The sequence below is a fragment of the Centruroides vittatus genome, unplaced genomic scaffold, assembly GCF_030686945.1.
Source record: "Centruroides vittatus isolate TY-2023 unplaced genomic scaffold, ASM3068694v2 contig_727, whole genome shotgun sequence".
Taxonomy (NCBI): Eukaryota; Metazoa; Arthropoda; class Arachnida; order Scorpiones; family Buthidae; genus Centruroides; species Centruroides vittatus.
Genome location: NW_027122464.1, coordinates 6,516 through 23,912, shown reverse-complemented (window position 1 = coordinate 23,912; position 17,397 = coordinate 6,516). Strand labels below are relative to the sequence as shown.

Below are 17,397 nucleotides of genomic sequence, written 5' to 3'. Positions count from 1 at the left end.
CAGATAGTCCTTGCAATTAGTGGTTGGCCCTTGAATTGGTTTATTTTTGCGTCTTTAATTAAAGAATGATAGAATTGTTTACGAATGTGCATATACTCTCTCGGGCTGCATTTAGTCTTGAAAAGGGGTCAAGCGCGTATGGACAGTTTTCGAAAGTATGTGCATTTGTACGCAATTCTATCGTCCTTTAAAGACGCAAAAATGAACCAACCCAAGGGCCAACTCTAGTTGTATCCAATATATATATATATATATATATATACACATACACATATACGAAGCGGGCTCTTGGTATTTAGTACGATTACAAACGAACGACTAGATGTCAGTATTTAAAATTTTTATTTTATATAGCGTTATATTGTTTTGTAATATACTGTGCGACGCCGCAAGTTGCTCATCTACAATCAACGCCATCGTAAGTGAATGGCAAACTAAAAATTAGTTAGCCGAATCTAAAAAATATATTATTTTTAATTAAATCGTTTGGAATATAGAGAAATTATTACTGAATAAAATTTTTTACTTACCTAAAATAAAGGAAATGATATAATTGGCCATTAAATCTGTTATTACTACAATCAGCGTTGTGGTGGCTGGGTGGAAAACTAATAGCTCGGGCTTTCAAAGTTTAGCATTAAGATTAACAGGAGTGGTCAATAGTTTCTAGCAACGTAAACAAATGACTAATTTTGTCAGTTTTTATTATTTTTTTCCTAGGATGCTTTGTATTTGGGCCGAGTCGGGCCAATGTAGTGTTGGACTCGGGTCGGCTGGATTAATTTAACTTCGGACTCGGGTAGGGTCGGGTAAAACGATAAAGGCCTACACATATATCTATATTACACATAAAAATTGAAATTTATCTTACTTAACGAAAAAATAAATAAACGAAATTTTTTAAAAATAAAATCGAACAAAACTGTACATTATGTACAGTACATACATATTTAGAAAAACGGCCCATGTGGAATTTTCCACATTTTCCACGTGGCCAGTCCGCCCCTGCTTCCGAGGCTTGTCTGATGACCGAAGATTCCACGGAAAAGAAGAATGTGCAGCCGGTGGCTCAACTCGCTGATGCTTTCAATTCGGATAATTTGGGAGAGAGCACTTTGGTTAGAATATTTTGGCCGAAAGACAGATAAGGCGGCTCTTCAATTCTCTCTACTGGAACTCTTGAATTCATTTCGGAAAGATATTTCCGGACCAGAGTTAACTCGGGCAACGTTTTCACTAAGCACTGTCCGGACCCGAGATAACTCGGGCTAATTTAAATCATCGTACGTAAGAACTCTTTGCTCGAAATAATTCAAACAAAGCTTATTTACGTTCTATTGAATGTTGTTTATGACCTCAGCAAATTTCGTAATTTTACACCCAATAGAAATTTATGTTTTGGACCATTTTCTTGGTCCTATCTATAGACATAGCATATCGGATCGAAAAACTCGTAACATATTTGATTATTTGCGGTAATTGATGAACATCTGTTTAGAAACCTATTGTCCCCTGAGAGTTGTATGAGAATAGTCCGCGAAAATCCATAAACAGCTGTTCTCAAGGACATTTAGCTTTATACACAGTTATGCGGCTGGTGTCGTGTGATCCGTAGCGATTTTTTTGTTACGTTAAAGATTTATTGTTTCTAAATAATACTTTATTTCCCTTATTAAGTTTTATGCTAAAATGTTTTAGAAATGTAATTCATAAATTGGTGGTGTATTAAATTTTTTTAAATTTTTTTGGGAGTTTTTCCTGTAAAGCACAAAAAAACAATGTTAGGTTAGTGAGAATAAGCTTAGCCTATAATATAAATAATAAAATGAAACTAATATAAAAATTATTAGAAAATAAGAAATACTCGGAGGTATTTCGTTTATTTTCTAGTTCAAACGTGTAGAAAACCTTCTTCCCCCTCAGGCGTTGTTGAGAATGACCCGCGAAAGCTCACAGTCAGCTGTTCTCAAGATCAAGTAACTATTTATAGCGTACTGTGGTGTGTTGTATCTGGTTGCAAGTTTGTGATACATGAATAATAAAATCTATCTAATTAATAAATGATAAAAGAAAACAGTGATATAAGATATTATATTTTCATAAATAAATAACAACTAACCCGTTACAAAGCTATACATCCACAAGATTATTAATTATTTATTTATTATAGCCAACTCTAGCCCGATAATTCGGCTCTTGTGGATGTATTATATTTTCATTTATATAAAAAAATACGTAGACAGAAGCCGTGACCATCATTTTCAAATATCAAGCAATACATGGAAGTCTTGTAATAAAATTATTATATATATATATATTACGCGCGAGAAGAATATTCTCCAGATAAAACATACTTATAAACTTACTTGGAAAAGAGTAGAAAACACTTTTCACGACGCACAAAAGCAGAGATATTCTACTAATGCAAAACCTAAGAAGTGTAATATATATTATAATATATATATATTATATTACGCTTCTTCAAATACTAAAATTCATATCAATACTTTGTAATGCTTTTATATGCATATAAAAGCATTACAAAGTATTAATATGAATTTTAGAATGTAGAAAATGTCGAATATTTCTACACAATAAACTCTAAACTTTTATTCTACTCTTGGGGCCTCCACTTCACCCTTCTTCTTCTACCATGTTCTAAATTACTTTCCCTGTCCCTCTTCCCGCCTTTTTCTCCCTCGGTTTTATGATCCTTTGTCTATGTTTTTTATAACCCTTTACTGCCGAGTGCAATAAACCAACAGAACCGCAACTGAGCGAAGAGCAGGAGGTCCGATATTAGTACAGCTTCTTAGGTTTTGCGTTAGTAGAATATCTCTGCTTTTGTGCATCGCGAAAAGTGTTTTCTACTCTTTTCCAAGTAAGTTTATAAGTATGTTTTATCCGGAGAATATTCTTCTCGCGCGTAATATATATATATAACGGATTTTATATACAACCTTTTATTGCCAGAATGTCTAGTTCAGAATATGATGACGATAGTTTTTCTGAAAGTGGATCGGAGTATAATTTGAGCGACGTCAGCGACTCAGAATCGAGCGTAGATTCGGACCAAAGCATCTCTACTGCCAGAAATTGGGTCGATGTGGATATCAACAATCCTCCTCCGCCTCCTCCACGATTTCCTTTCACAGGAAATCCGGGTTGTCGATTCAATATAAATAATGTCGATCCACTCGCTTTTTTTCAGTTATTTTTTGACTTACATTTAGTAAATTTGATTGTTAGCGAGACGAATCGTTATGCACTGCAACAGCCGCGATCATCCAGGCATCAGTGGGAGCCTGTTACAGTGGGCGAGATATATACATTTCTGGCTATCTGCATCTTGCAAGGTATTGTAAAAAAAACCGGATGAGAGGATGTATTGGTCCACCAATGATTTATTTTTCACATCGATTTTTCCTAAACCTCATGACTAAAAATAGATTTGCAGAAATAAAGCAAAATTTGCACTTCGCGGATAATGCATCATTCGATTCGTCCACCCATCCGGCTCCTAAATTGAACAAAATTTTGGCTATAGTAAATAATCTAAATTCTAAATTTTCGCGTTTATACGAACCAGAGAGAGACATAACTGTGGACGAGTCTCTCTTACTATTCAAAGGTCGTATTTCCTGGAGACAATACATACCTCTCAAACGGTCACGTTACGGTGTGAAATTCTTTATGTTATGTGAATCCTCATCAGGATATCTGTACAAATTTATAATTTACACCGGAAAGGATACTATACTGGATCCAAAATATAACCAGATGCAAATAACTTCCCAAATTGTATTCATCATTAGTGGACCCATTGTTGAACAAAGGCCACTGCGTAACCACTGATAATTATTATACGTCCCCTCAGTTAGCTGATTATTTGATATCGCATCAAACAGATATATATGGAACACTCCGTCTAAACAGAAGGGGGATTCCAGATATCATAAAAAGAAAGAAATTGAAAAAAGGAGAAATAGTGGCACAACAGAGGGGAAAAGTGATGATTTTAAAATGGGAAGACAAAAAAAACTGTTACGCTGCTATCTACAGTGCACAATGCCACACTTGTATCTAAACAAACGCGTGTTGGTACTCTTCAAATGAAGCCACGTGTTGTCGTTGATTACAACGATACAATGGGAGGAGTTTATCGTTTAGATCAACAACTCCATGATTACCCAGTGGCTAGGAAAAGAGGAAAGAAATATTATAAGAAAATATTTTTTCATTTATTTGATATTTGCAATTCTTTTGTACTCTATAAAAAAAATGGCGGAGAGAAAAATCATTTAGCATTTAGAGTACAACTTATTGAACAGCTCATCAAGGAATTTCACACCGTGACTAAGGTATATAGAGGTCGGCCGAGGACACCAGGTCCATGTCCACTAAGACTGACAGAAAGGCATTTCCCAGCCTTCATTCCGCCGACAGAAAAAAAAGCAGCTCCCACAAGATGTTGCGCAGTCTGTTGTAACAAGCGTGATGCCAAAATGAAAAAAAATTAGAAAAGAAACACGATATTGGTGCAGAAATTGCGATGTTGCACTATGTCCTGCCCCATGTTTTGACATATATCACACGACTGAAAATATATAATATGTAAGAAAAAATTTATGTAAATACTGTATTTTGTAATGCTTATATATATATATATAGGTATAATCACTTTATTACGCGACTTCCGTGTAATGCTATATATTTGCAATTGATGTTTCTGTATACCTACTTTTATATGCATCCAACTTTGTATATATCAATAAATAATTGACATTTTTTAGGTTATAAAATTCATATAAATAGTTTGTAACCTTTCAATTTACAGTACACTAAACATTTTCCATTTAGCAAAGTCTAATGATTTTATAGCGGTCTAAGCCAGCAGGATACTTGCAAACAAGATGTTCATAAATTCTATATAAATGACTTTATATGTATGATAATATTATAGAATTATAAATAACATATTTTATTCAAGAATCATAAACGCTGATATTATGTATGTTTACAAAAATTTATACAATTCCAGTTTTTAAAATAATCAAAAAAAAAAAAAAAACAACCTTTTTCTATAAACATCCAATTATTCTGCTATATACGTTACATAGATAGGTCTAAATTCTCACAAATAAAAAAAATTGCAGCTTTCTAATCCGATGTAGAGAGATAATACAGCGTATAGTTTATAACACCGATGGGCGTGGAAGGGGGGTGGTGGTTTTTGTAAATCTAGGTCAATACACTTTTTAGTATCGATGATGAATATTTCATTCTATGTATATGTTATTTACGCTATTATAATAACAATAGACTATAATAATCGAATATATAATCATTCATATAATAGGGTAATACCTATTTTTTTACGTATTTACGGAAGTACTGTAAAACCCGGAAGTAATGACTTTCCCCGATACATTCTTTGAGTAGAAGCTTTTGATATAACATCTTCTAGTCTAAGTAACTTCAAATAACATAAAACCTAATGAAATTACAGCTAGAAGCGATGAAAATAACTTTTTCCGAAGTTTGTTTACATTCTGACTCTGATCAAGTGACTTTGAAAGCCATTGGTTCTTTGCAGGAAAAACCCTAAAACGAATAGTTCTACAAAGACGCACATTGGTTGATATCCGATCAGTCATAATAAAAATGACAAATTAGAGCGTAAAAGACGTAAAAATAAGAACTTGAAAGCCAATTGACATCAAGAAAATTTTTCTTAGGCTTACTATAGTAATATAGAGTTTCCCAGAAATATTTATTGCTAAACAGTTTTGAAAACATTTTTACTTGTCTAAATACTGTCAAAACTTTTCTTTAGCAAATCGTAGATCAAAAAACAAACAAAACAAGCCATTTTATAGCGACTGTTTACATATTTACACAATGTAGCTCGATAAGTGTGGCATTCAGCAACAATTTTAGTTTCAGTGTTTTCAAAGGTTGATGATTCGTCAAACTAATATCTCAACCGATACATAAATAAACCAATTGCAGTTTTAAAAAGTTCAGTATTGATTTTATCAGCCAATAACCTGTATTCTTATTGCTAATTGCTTTACAATAGTAGGGGACGGTCTTTCCCGAAGTATTTATGGCCTAGGGGTTGTGACAAAACATTTATTGGTTAAGACAAATACAAAAAAGCAAATCAAAGTTTAGATCGTTACCTTCATTATATATTTTGTCGTGTTTAATTTTTTAAAATTATTTTTTATCGCTAACTACACCTTACCTACGAATGGCAGCTTTTCGGTATAATTCATAGTACAATTCAAGAGACTTTTTGATTTAAACATTGAATTAAATTGTTTCGTTTAATTTCGGTAATTTTTGTTGTAATAATGGATCTTGAATGATAATACGGTATATTGAAAACAATTAAAATTAACAGACGGGCCCATTGTTCCACAGAAATTCACTTGCCGAGTATTTTGAAAAAATAATGGACCTCGAACGTTACGAAATAAAAAGAAAAATCGGTTGCGGTTCATTTGGTCAAGTATTTGAAGCCAGTGATAGAATTACGGGCGAAGATGTAGCCATAAAAGTGGAGAATATCAACACGATGGACAATTGCACAATTGCAACACAATTGCAAAATGAAAAGGAAGTCTACGATGCAATCAAAGAAACAAACGGATTTCCAAAATTAATTTGTTATGGAACAGATCGAAATTACAGATTTTTTGATAACCGACTTATTGGGTCCAAGCTTGAAAGAGTTATTCGAATATTGCGGTCGCCAATTCACGCTAAAAACGACATTAATGCTGGCGGTAGACATGCTTAATAGAATCGAATATTTACACAGTAAAGATTATATTCATCGAGACATCAAACCGGCAAATTTTCTTATGGGTTGGGAAAGAAAAACTAAAACTGTTTACATGATTGATTTTGGTTTAGCCAAGAAATACATCGATCCTCATACAAAGAGGCATATACTGTGCGAAGATACCGAAGGATTAACAGGTACTGCGAAATATGCCAGCATTAATACTCACGAAAGAATAGAACAAAGTAGAAGAGATGATCTTGAATCTCTCGGATACGTCATCATCTACTTTCTGACAGGTTCTCTTCCTTGGGAGAGAGTGAAAAAACCTACTAAACAACAGAAGTACGAAGAGATGGCTCACTTAAAGAAAGTTTGTTCCATCGAAGAATTATGTAAGAACCACCCGAAACAAATTGCAACCTTCATAAAATACTGTCGTGGATTAAGTTTCGAAGATAAACCTGATTACCAGTACCTGAAAGAGCTTTTACAAAGTGCCTTTGAACAGAATGGTAACCAATTTGACAGAGTTTACGATTGGAGTATAAAAACGTTTAAAAAAAGAAACAACTTGCTCTAATACAACATGACTAATATTTGCATATTCGAAAAATGCGGTCCCAAAACAATCGTGCCCGAACAAAATTCAAACGAAGAAATAATAAAAAATTCTAAAAAAGTCAAATGACATCCAGATCATAAATATTCTGTTGATTTTTTAAAAATAAAATTAAAAAATTATTTTTATATATATTGCAATACATTTTATTTATATATCATAATATTAAAAGTTTCGACGGCCGGATGGCCGAGAGGTTACGATGTCAGTCTACTGCTCTAGGGTACCCGGGACTGATCCTGATGAGTAATTTTTCAGGGAGTGCTCCGTCTGGATGTATCGGGCCCGTTTTCACCACCCGCTCTCCCCGTTGTAAGCCTGGCCGAACTCATAATAGGTTTGCCAAGTTGTTTATCATATTAAGGGATATATTTTTTGAGAGGGGAAAAACGTGTTTTTAATTTTTACATATTTTTCAGATACAAATAATTTTAACATTTCACGGCATAACAGTTTCTTCGTGTAAAAATGTAGCGTAAAAACAGACTCCCTTTATTGCCCATAGAGTATTAAGAGGGTCTTTTTCAAGCTCATTATATTCGGCCAGGCTTACAAAGATAACTAGTTACAATTACTATCCTACTTACACCTTAAACATATCAATTGTTTAACGCGTGGGCATTAAAGAATTAAAAGAACATATACACGTACTCTGCAAAAGTAACACAAATCTTCCGCCATGTTTGCCGAGATTAGTACGATAATTGCCCGAATTTGGCCCGAATAATTGCCCGAAATAAGGCCAAGCCTACCAATCTGTTAGAGCCCTTTTTTTTAGTTTAGAGCACGTTTTCGTTTACTGAATAATATTGAATACGGCCCGCGTTTGATATACATCTATTTGACTAGCCCTTTGCTGCATTTGAAGTTGAAATTTCCCCCCCCGACCGATTCGAGTTAACCAAGTTCCACCGTATTTATTTCGAACATGTTTACGTTGTTTTCAGTAATGTTTTTATATAATTCTTAAAATACTGCATTATCAGTTTATTTGTGTTAATTTATATTATTTATCATTTCATTCGGTTTTTGAAATTTTAAGATTTGCTTATATTCGAAAAAAGTTTTTAATTTAATGTTTACTGATAGATGACGTAATATATGATTTTTAATGTCACACATACTGCAGACGTTCGATGTTAATTTGAAAAAATGCATGAAAATACGTAACAATAAGATGTTAAAATGCTAGAAATTGACTTTACACCATTAATTTTAAGAAAACTGATTTATAAATAAATGATAGTTGATTCCCAATTGTTTTAAAACACACACAAACCTTTGAGAAAAGAAAGATTGGAGAGATGCACAAATTTAATCATTTGAAATTTAATTTTCCATCTAGTAGTTTAAACTTAAAAATTTACATTTAATCGGGTTAAAATTTTTTGGAACTTATAGCCAGTTTGATGTTTTCCAGGAATGGTCTATATTAATTTATACTAAAATATTTGAAAAGCAGCTAAATTTTAGATTTATCAGAACTATTTTAAAATTTTATGATTAACAATATGATCTTATCGAGAATCTTACAAAAAAAAAAGGAGCAATTATTTATTGGTATCAATGCGGTGCTTCAGCGACATAAACACTCCCTAGATACTTTCCTAAATGTTATCTTCATAGAATATGTTTCTTGTTTTATATTTATGAATATTGGAGTTTTACTAGTTTTTGATCATTTTAATGTTATCAAAATAATTTTTCATGTTCTAGAGGTTTGATGATAATTTCAGTATTAGTTTTCATTAAATTTAATTTATGTTCTTAACTTGTTTTTAACTCAAAGAATCACTGTCTAGTATAAATTACATGTAGTGAATATAATTGTCACTGACTTTAAGACGAAATATCAAAAAAGAATCAATGGGATGATAAAAGAACAATATAGAAGTGTTTTGTTTCTACGTTAGAAAAATTTTGGTTTGATTGTTAGCTGTCTTTTCTTCATTTAAATGATTTCCTCCATTTTTTATTTCAAATTCATTCTAATGTAAGTGAAAGGATATGAAATGCATAAATATAAAAACAGTGAAATATTAAAATATCAACTTTGTCTTAAGAAAGTATCTTTGTTTTAGAAAAGTACATAAACATTGAAAAGTTGGCCACTTCTAGTATAGAAATTACATAAAAGATTGAGATGAAGTATTATAATTTATCTTTAGCTTATCTTAAAATGCGAATAAGGTTTAAATTATATGAAAATGTAATTTAGATATACTGTAAAGTACTATTTTTAATATCTTAGGAAACCGACTCTAAACGCGGTCGGTAAAAATTCCGTTAACCTAACGGGTACTTTACGCGGATTCGAGATTAGTTTGCCAGGCCTGGGCTTTTAAGCGTGCACCGAAAAATTAGTAATAATAACGATAAATATCAAGTCAAATCAAAAAGTTCAAATATATATTTAATTAGTAACTAGAATGTACTACGTACAAAAATGTCAATAATCCAAACAAAATTTATTAACGAAAATCAACAAGTCAACCCGACAATAAACTCAGCTACTTAGCTTAATATTAATTCCCCTTTGAAAATTCGACAAATCAAATACTTAGAAACTATGAACAAAATCTCTTACTAATTACACGTCTATCCGTCACCTCACTATACGAAGAACCTATTTCCTCAATCCTTTCGATATCGTCAAATCGAACTCCTCTCTTTAACACCTTGGATCGTCCAATTCTCAATCTGGACTTCTTTCAGAAAACACTTCGCTTTCGAATTCACCTCGCTCTCAAAGTCGCCTCGATTTGGAAATCACCTCCCTCTTCTTCGGTTAACTTACGGGTTTTATACTGTGAGGTGACGTCACACTTCAGCTGAATTACTCCCCTTATTTACATACTTAGTTGCTAACATTAATTTTCTTTTCTGGCAGCTTTAAGTTTCCGACAAAGCTTATAAACCGTTTACAAAGTATTTATCATAATTTTCTGGGATGTTAAGACGGTTTATCAAGTATTTCTTTACTAGTGAGTGTGGGGACTCCCCCTCCATTTTTTTTCTGCGGACCGTTTACTTCCGCTGGGCAGCGCAAGTGCGCAAGATTTTTCCTACGGCGCTTATTTCTCCGTGAGTTGTTTTATCTTCATTTTTCATTACTAATAAGGGAGTGGTGGGGAACCTTCGTCCTAAATAAACATAAGCCCCAAACAAAATATAATAAAACGGAAAAATAATAATAAAATAAAAATAATGCTCGGACTCAGTTCCTTACAATACTAATAAGAGAAGATCACATATTGTAAATTGGGGAAAGATAAAACCTGGCCAAAAGACAAACCATTCCAAATAATGCATACAAAATCTATTTTCAATTAAATTTATCAATTTCAAGATGTGATTCTCCAACAATTATATAAAATACACAGTAATCAGATATAAGACAGATTCTTGCGTTATCAAGATAGATTTTTAAAGAAACAACTGGGAAAGGAAATGGAGAAATAAACAGTTTTCCACTGTTTCCTTAGCTTTTCTAGATGTATGAAATAAATGATACATCAAACTGTAGATATAATTTGATTTACTGCAAGTCACATATTTGTCAACAAACAGATATTTTCTGCTGTCTTTGTTTTTATATAGAATGGTTTAATCTTTTCAAATTGCAATACTCTATATAGACATTTTCTGTGATTGGAAAATAAAATAATGTTGGAAAAAACTGATAAAATTTTGTCAAAAATAATTGATTATTATATTATTAAAACCTAACAATAATAAATTGCTACTCAAAAATCCAACTTCAAGAGCAATTTATAATGATAGGTCTTTTAAATATATAACTAATATTTTCGTTGAAGCAAATAAATGTAATATTTATTATCCTTACAATATTCACAATCATCCTAGTATTTAAATTAAAATAGATTTAATTTAAATAATTCAATGTTCCAATAATTTAAGATTCAATTAATTCAATACTTTATTGAATTAAATTCTCACAGAATTCATAAATAATAAATATATTTTTGAATTTCTAATGTTAATAACTTCCCATCATAGGACTGAATTGTTTTAAAACAGCTTTGAATTTGATAATTTAAATTATTTTTCCAATTATAAAATAACATTTCAAAACTTTATTAGCATTAAAAATATACAATCTAAGTTTTAACATTGATTTAGTGAATTTTTTTTAAAAACTATAAAAGAGAAATGTCGAATAACTATTTACATAATTTTTTATCTGAAATAAAGTTTATTTCATCAAAGTAAATGAATGATTAAAACTGTATTATTTGTTAAAATAATTTATACATGTTTAACAAATGAATTTTATTTATTATCTACAGTAGTTTATTAACTGTTATTTATGTATATATATAACAAAAACAGATAACTTTATGTTAACTTCAATGTTTAAGAACATTGTTTTTAACATTAATGAAAATTCTATTCTTATACAAATTCAATTGTATTCCATTTAAAATGCTAATTTATAATTTCTTGCATAAATTATATTTTTGAAGAATATTTTTTGTACTGAAATCATCTTTTTTTTCATTGTCAAATGTCTGCATCAAATATAAATTTTTAATCAAATTTATTTAGTCAGTTATAAAATTTACATATTTTTATTTCTTTGTATTTTTGAATTTCAAAATGAATGAAATTTAAAATAGTATAAACATAAATATTTAAATTGCAACTAGCCAAAAATACATTTTTCAAATAATTTATAGTGTAAATAAATTGAAATCATCTATTTTTATTATGCAACGGTATTTTTTATTTGTTATTAAAAACATTTCTTTAAATTTAGCAATAAATTCAAGAATTAATAGAAAATTTAAATAATTATTGAAAAGAACAGAAATTAATATTTGATAATTTTACAATTATTCTATTTTAGAAAATAATTTAATATATTAAAAGTGGTGGATAATCTGCAGTAGTTGCAGAACAAGTCATCAAATAGAAAAACTTAATTTAGAATTAAAAATTAAAATTTAATGTCTGTCAATGTAGTCTGGACTGCATGAGATATATTCATGCTCCCATCAATTATGAAAATATATTACAAATTTTGTAAATGCAAGCCGCTTTTCGGCACCTCTATTTTTTAAGGCCCAAAACAAATTGAATATAAATATGTGCATTCTTTCACTATACGTAAATTATGAAACACAAAATGATTAGATTACATAGATATTTTATTAATCAAGACTCAATTTGGCGGGATGCAAGCCGATTTTAAGGAGGACATTAAGGCAACAACTGCCGAACTTGTATCTGTGATGACTCTACGAATACACAGCAAATTCCTCAAATCTACACTGATGGACACAAACAGCATTTTTCGTTCAGCAGCTCAAAAAACAACAGTATATCACATTTAAGGTGGTAAATCCAGTATAACCCAACTTTTTCTAGCAAGTTCTACTGGAACAATTCAGTAAACCTGACATTGAATTGTTACAAAATCTCAATGATGCAAAAACTTACTTATCAACTCCCTACACAAAATAATAGAGAAATTTCAAGTGCGATATCTCTAGAACGGATCATTGGATCTGAAAACAAAAAGACTTATTGCACATCGGAAGACCCCCCTCTACCTATCAACCTAACCTAATCCATTCAAATTTATGAAGAAATCAAATGTTTGTATAACAAAAATCTCCTTAGCATAATATATCAGGTGGTTATAAAATAAGTATTTCTATTTGAAGCTCTCTGTAGCTTGAAGGACTAACCCAAATGAAGCCAAAATTGGTACATTTACTATTTAAGAGAGGGGAAGATGAATGAAACAAGAAAAAAAAATAGTTGACAATCCAGTTCAGGCTTACAATATTGTGGAATCTGAACTGGATCATCAACTATTTTTTTTTTTTTAGAAATAACCACCAACTACAAATAGAAATAGTTATTTTATAACCATCTGGTATATATAGATAATATGTACATTATTTTAAATTCATTTTAGTAGAGTTAAACTTTTTCAAAATGAATATGAAAAGAGAATAAATTTCCAGTTATGAATAAAATCTTTCTAATTTAAAATTTAAAAATATTTTATAATGAAAGAACCTTTGGAAATATATAAAAATTTTTTAAAATACAAAATCATTTTATATCAATTTTACATCAAAAATATTTTATTAATTTCAGAATTTTATAATTATGGTATTATCTTTCCATTTATCAATGTAATTAATTTGTAGTGATATTAAAAAGAGATTTAAAAGACACTAAGGCATATAAATAAAATTTATATTATTTAACTTTTTGATAGATATATGAGAGAAAATATTTAAATTATTAAATGAAAATAATAATATGCAAATAGAAAATTTCGAAAAATATATTAGTAAATTTTATGTTTATTATAATTTCATAGTGGCAATAAAAATATTTATTAAACCTTATAACAATTTTTTGAACAATACAACATAAGAATGGCAACTTTATACTCAACAGAAAATAAATCTTAATCATAAAAAGTGCTTTAAAATATACCATTCATATGAAAAACAGCACAGTCATTTGATATAATATTTATTAGGTAATGTAAACACTAAATTAAATTTTTAAAAATTATTATTATTATTATTTAAAAAATTATAACTTTTTTTAATATGTATAAGTTTTAAATGTTAAAATTTGGCAAATAATCCATTCAAATTAAATTATATAAAAATATAATTTAATTTGAGTAACATAAGATGAATTTATAGTTGGATGAAAGATTATATACATGTCATTTAAGAAATGATATATTATCTTATTCAGGCATTCTGATCATTAATATATTTAAGCATTAATATAATAAATGATAACAAATTACAGTGTTTTAAAATAAAAGGGAACAATTTTTTAGTGTTTTAATATAATAATTTATCTTATTATTTATTTTATTTTTTAATTTTAATACATAATAATTTTTTCAGTATTTTTAAATTAAAAAAATTTTTAAATATAAATAATAAAAATAATAGTGCCAGTAGCCATTTATATACCATATTTATCTTATAGATGAGTGCAGATGCTTTATTCTCAATTTAATAAAATTTAATAAATTTAACAACTACGCATTATATATTTACTGTACTTAAATATAAAATTTGTGTTACTCCAAAATATATTTTGAAGTTTTAATTCCTTTTCCATAACTGTTAATTTAAAGAAATTATTCAGTTAATGTAAACATATAAAATGTTTGTGTATTAATTGAATAAATCCTTCAATTAATAATTTAATACATAATAACTTCTGTTGAACTGAATATAAAATTAATATAAAATTTATTAAGTTTGCATCTTATGAAACAAAATTGTACTTTATTATTAAAACAAATTAAATTTTGTGAAAACTGGATAGTTATTTATTATTTTAATTATATATTATTTTAAGTCTAGCGTATTATTAAAAATTTAAAAATTCGGCAAAGACTTAAAGATTTATTATTAATTGATTTTAAATTTACAATCAATTTATTATTATTATTATTATTATTGCAGATTGGTATTCTAAGTTTTAAGTTTTTAATTGAGTAAAAAATCCTATAAAATCTCCAATTCCAACAATGTAAACATTATCCAGTATAAAAATAATCTTATTAAATTTTAAACAGTATATAAATAGAATGATTAAAGGTGGTAACTTTTTCATTTTTTGAAGTATAAAAATAAGCAAAAAAAATATTCTATTATTCAATTTAAAATTGCATTTATATCTGCACATAAAACTAACTATATAAGCTTAATTAGAATACATTTAAATTTCCATTCACGTTTAATAATATAAAACGAGCTATCATTCTCTTCTCTAAATAATTTATAGGTCACAGCTGTTAATCAATAAATAAATTATGATAGTAAATCAATGATCATTATAGGATCTATTAACATGGTAAACTTTTATAAAAAAATTTTTTAAACAGTTATTTTCATTTAATTGTAAGCTGGAACTAATGTATAACACAGAAAAATCACACCTTCCTCATATTTTCCAACAATAACAGTTTAATCCAAATAATAATATCTGATGTGTAAAAAAGTTACCCCAAGTAAAAATTTATGACAATTTAGACAACTGTCAAAATTTTTCTTAGCAGTTTTTCTTTAGAAAAGCTTGGCGCTTAATTAAAGGTGAAATGTAAGGTAAATACAGGTAAAAATCTTATGGGTACCACTTTCAAGTGCCACCCTTATCTTTAGAAAAATCATTATAAAAAATTTTAATTTGCATAAAATTTCAGCTTTTGTAATTCTGAGTAATATTTTGAATAAAATTCATTTGTTTCCATGCAATTTTATCTTTATAAGCAAAAAATTAAGTCATAAAACTGGAATAGCTTTATGGGGAAACCCCCGTGAACTTTGACCTATCGACCTGGAAGTTTGGTGAGCACCTCACTGATATTGAGAAAGGCTTAAGTTTAAAATTTGAGCTTTCTAGACCCAGTGGTTTTTCTCTACAAGTGTTTGCAGTGTCGGATGAAGAAAAAGAAGAAAATAGAGTTTTTTTGGGGGCAATTTTTGCACTTTTCAATAGGGGAAAAAAGTGAAATCTACTCCGTACGCGGCGCTAGTATCGACGAGGTTGTAAACAGACTAAGCGATACGTTGTCGGTTCTAAAGTACGATTTGTTAATTCTTTAAACGAAAATCCAATAATTATTTTAAGACTGGGTAATGGCTGAGATATAAGCTGTTTATTAAACAGTTACTGCTGAAAAATGTGAGGCAGGCAAGGGCGCCCGGAAACTACATTGGGGTACGTGCCCTCTTTTTCGTCTCAGTTACCCTTTTCCTGCAGGTGGGGCCAAAATTCCATTATCAACAACAACAGAAAATTCGTGACTTCTAGCCTATTCTGCAAGTATAAAAGAAATTAATTAATGATATTTGTCTATATTCCCATGCAAGTTCGCCGTATATTGATCTACTTGACCTTGAAAACAAGGAACATTCCCTTGTTTTCAAAGTCAAATTAGTCCTCGAGTGCAACTAGGCCCACCTTGTGGGAGCGTTTATCCCTACGTTGAATCATGGAGTCTGAAGCTTTTTGCATAATGTACGATGCCCTTTTTTATAGCTTGTGCCCCATTTTTATAGTCTGCAGGCACCTCTGGAAGGAAAATGTGATTTTTCTGTGTTAAAAATTTTGTTGTAACTTTTGAATCTTTGAAGAGGAAAATTAAAGATTTACTATAGCTCCCGACAAAAATTTAAAAAAAATCTTCAAAAAAAAAAAACAATTAAATGACTCCCAATACAGAATATTTTAACATCATAACAAAAAATTTTAAATTAATGCAATATGAACTGTTTTTAATTTAATGTCTACAAAGGAAAATATATTATTCATAATTTATGAATATGAATATTTTAAAAAGTTATAATCTTATTACGTTATTAAAATCATAAATCCTTTTCAAATATAAAGATCGGTACCAGTTCAGGAAGAATAATCCTTCCATGTGAATAATTAATATTAATCTGAAATTTAAACGGATTAAGCAAACTAAACTTAATCTTATAATTCCAAGCTAAAATTATTATAATTTTGTAATGTATATAATAAATCTACCCATTGAAAAAAAAAGAAAAAAACAGATGTTAGATTGAGCCAAATCATAATTAAACCAAGGAGAAAATATCACGGAAGCTAAACGTATTTTGAAAGTCAAGTAAATACGATTCATTGGAATTCGTGTCAGATCCTACAAAACTATTTTTTAAATCCTAACCGAACAAAAAAATCGATATTGATAGACCCACTAATACGAACGACATTACAGATTTTCGTTTAACGCAAAAATATTCGAATAAATATAATCGTAAATTAAATTTAGATATGAAAAGTAGATTTGAAAATTTCACAAATTTTATTTCTTTGCTTTCTTTTTTTTAGTTTTAATTTTTGATGGAAAGAGAATTCTAATCGATTATTTAAAAAAATAAAAAGGCAGAAAACGAAGTTAGCGAATTCGCCTTCAGGTATTAAAATCGAAGAT

At 29.4% G+C, this 17,397-nt stretch overlaps 1 pseudogene; it reads left to right on the top strand.

The window, feature by feature from the left end:
* The first annotated feature begins 6,460 nt into the window (after positions 1 to 6,460).
* LOC136980862 (uncharacterized) lies at positions 6,461 to 7,376 on the top strand (annotated as a pseudogene).
* Positions 7,377 to 17,397: the final 10,021 nt, after the last annotated feature.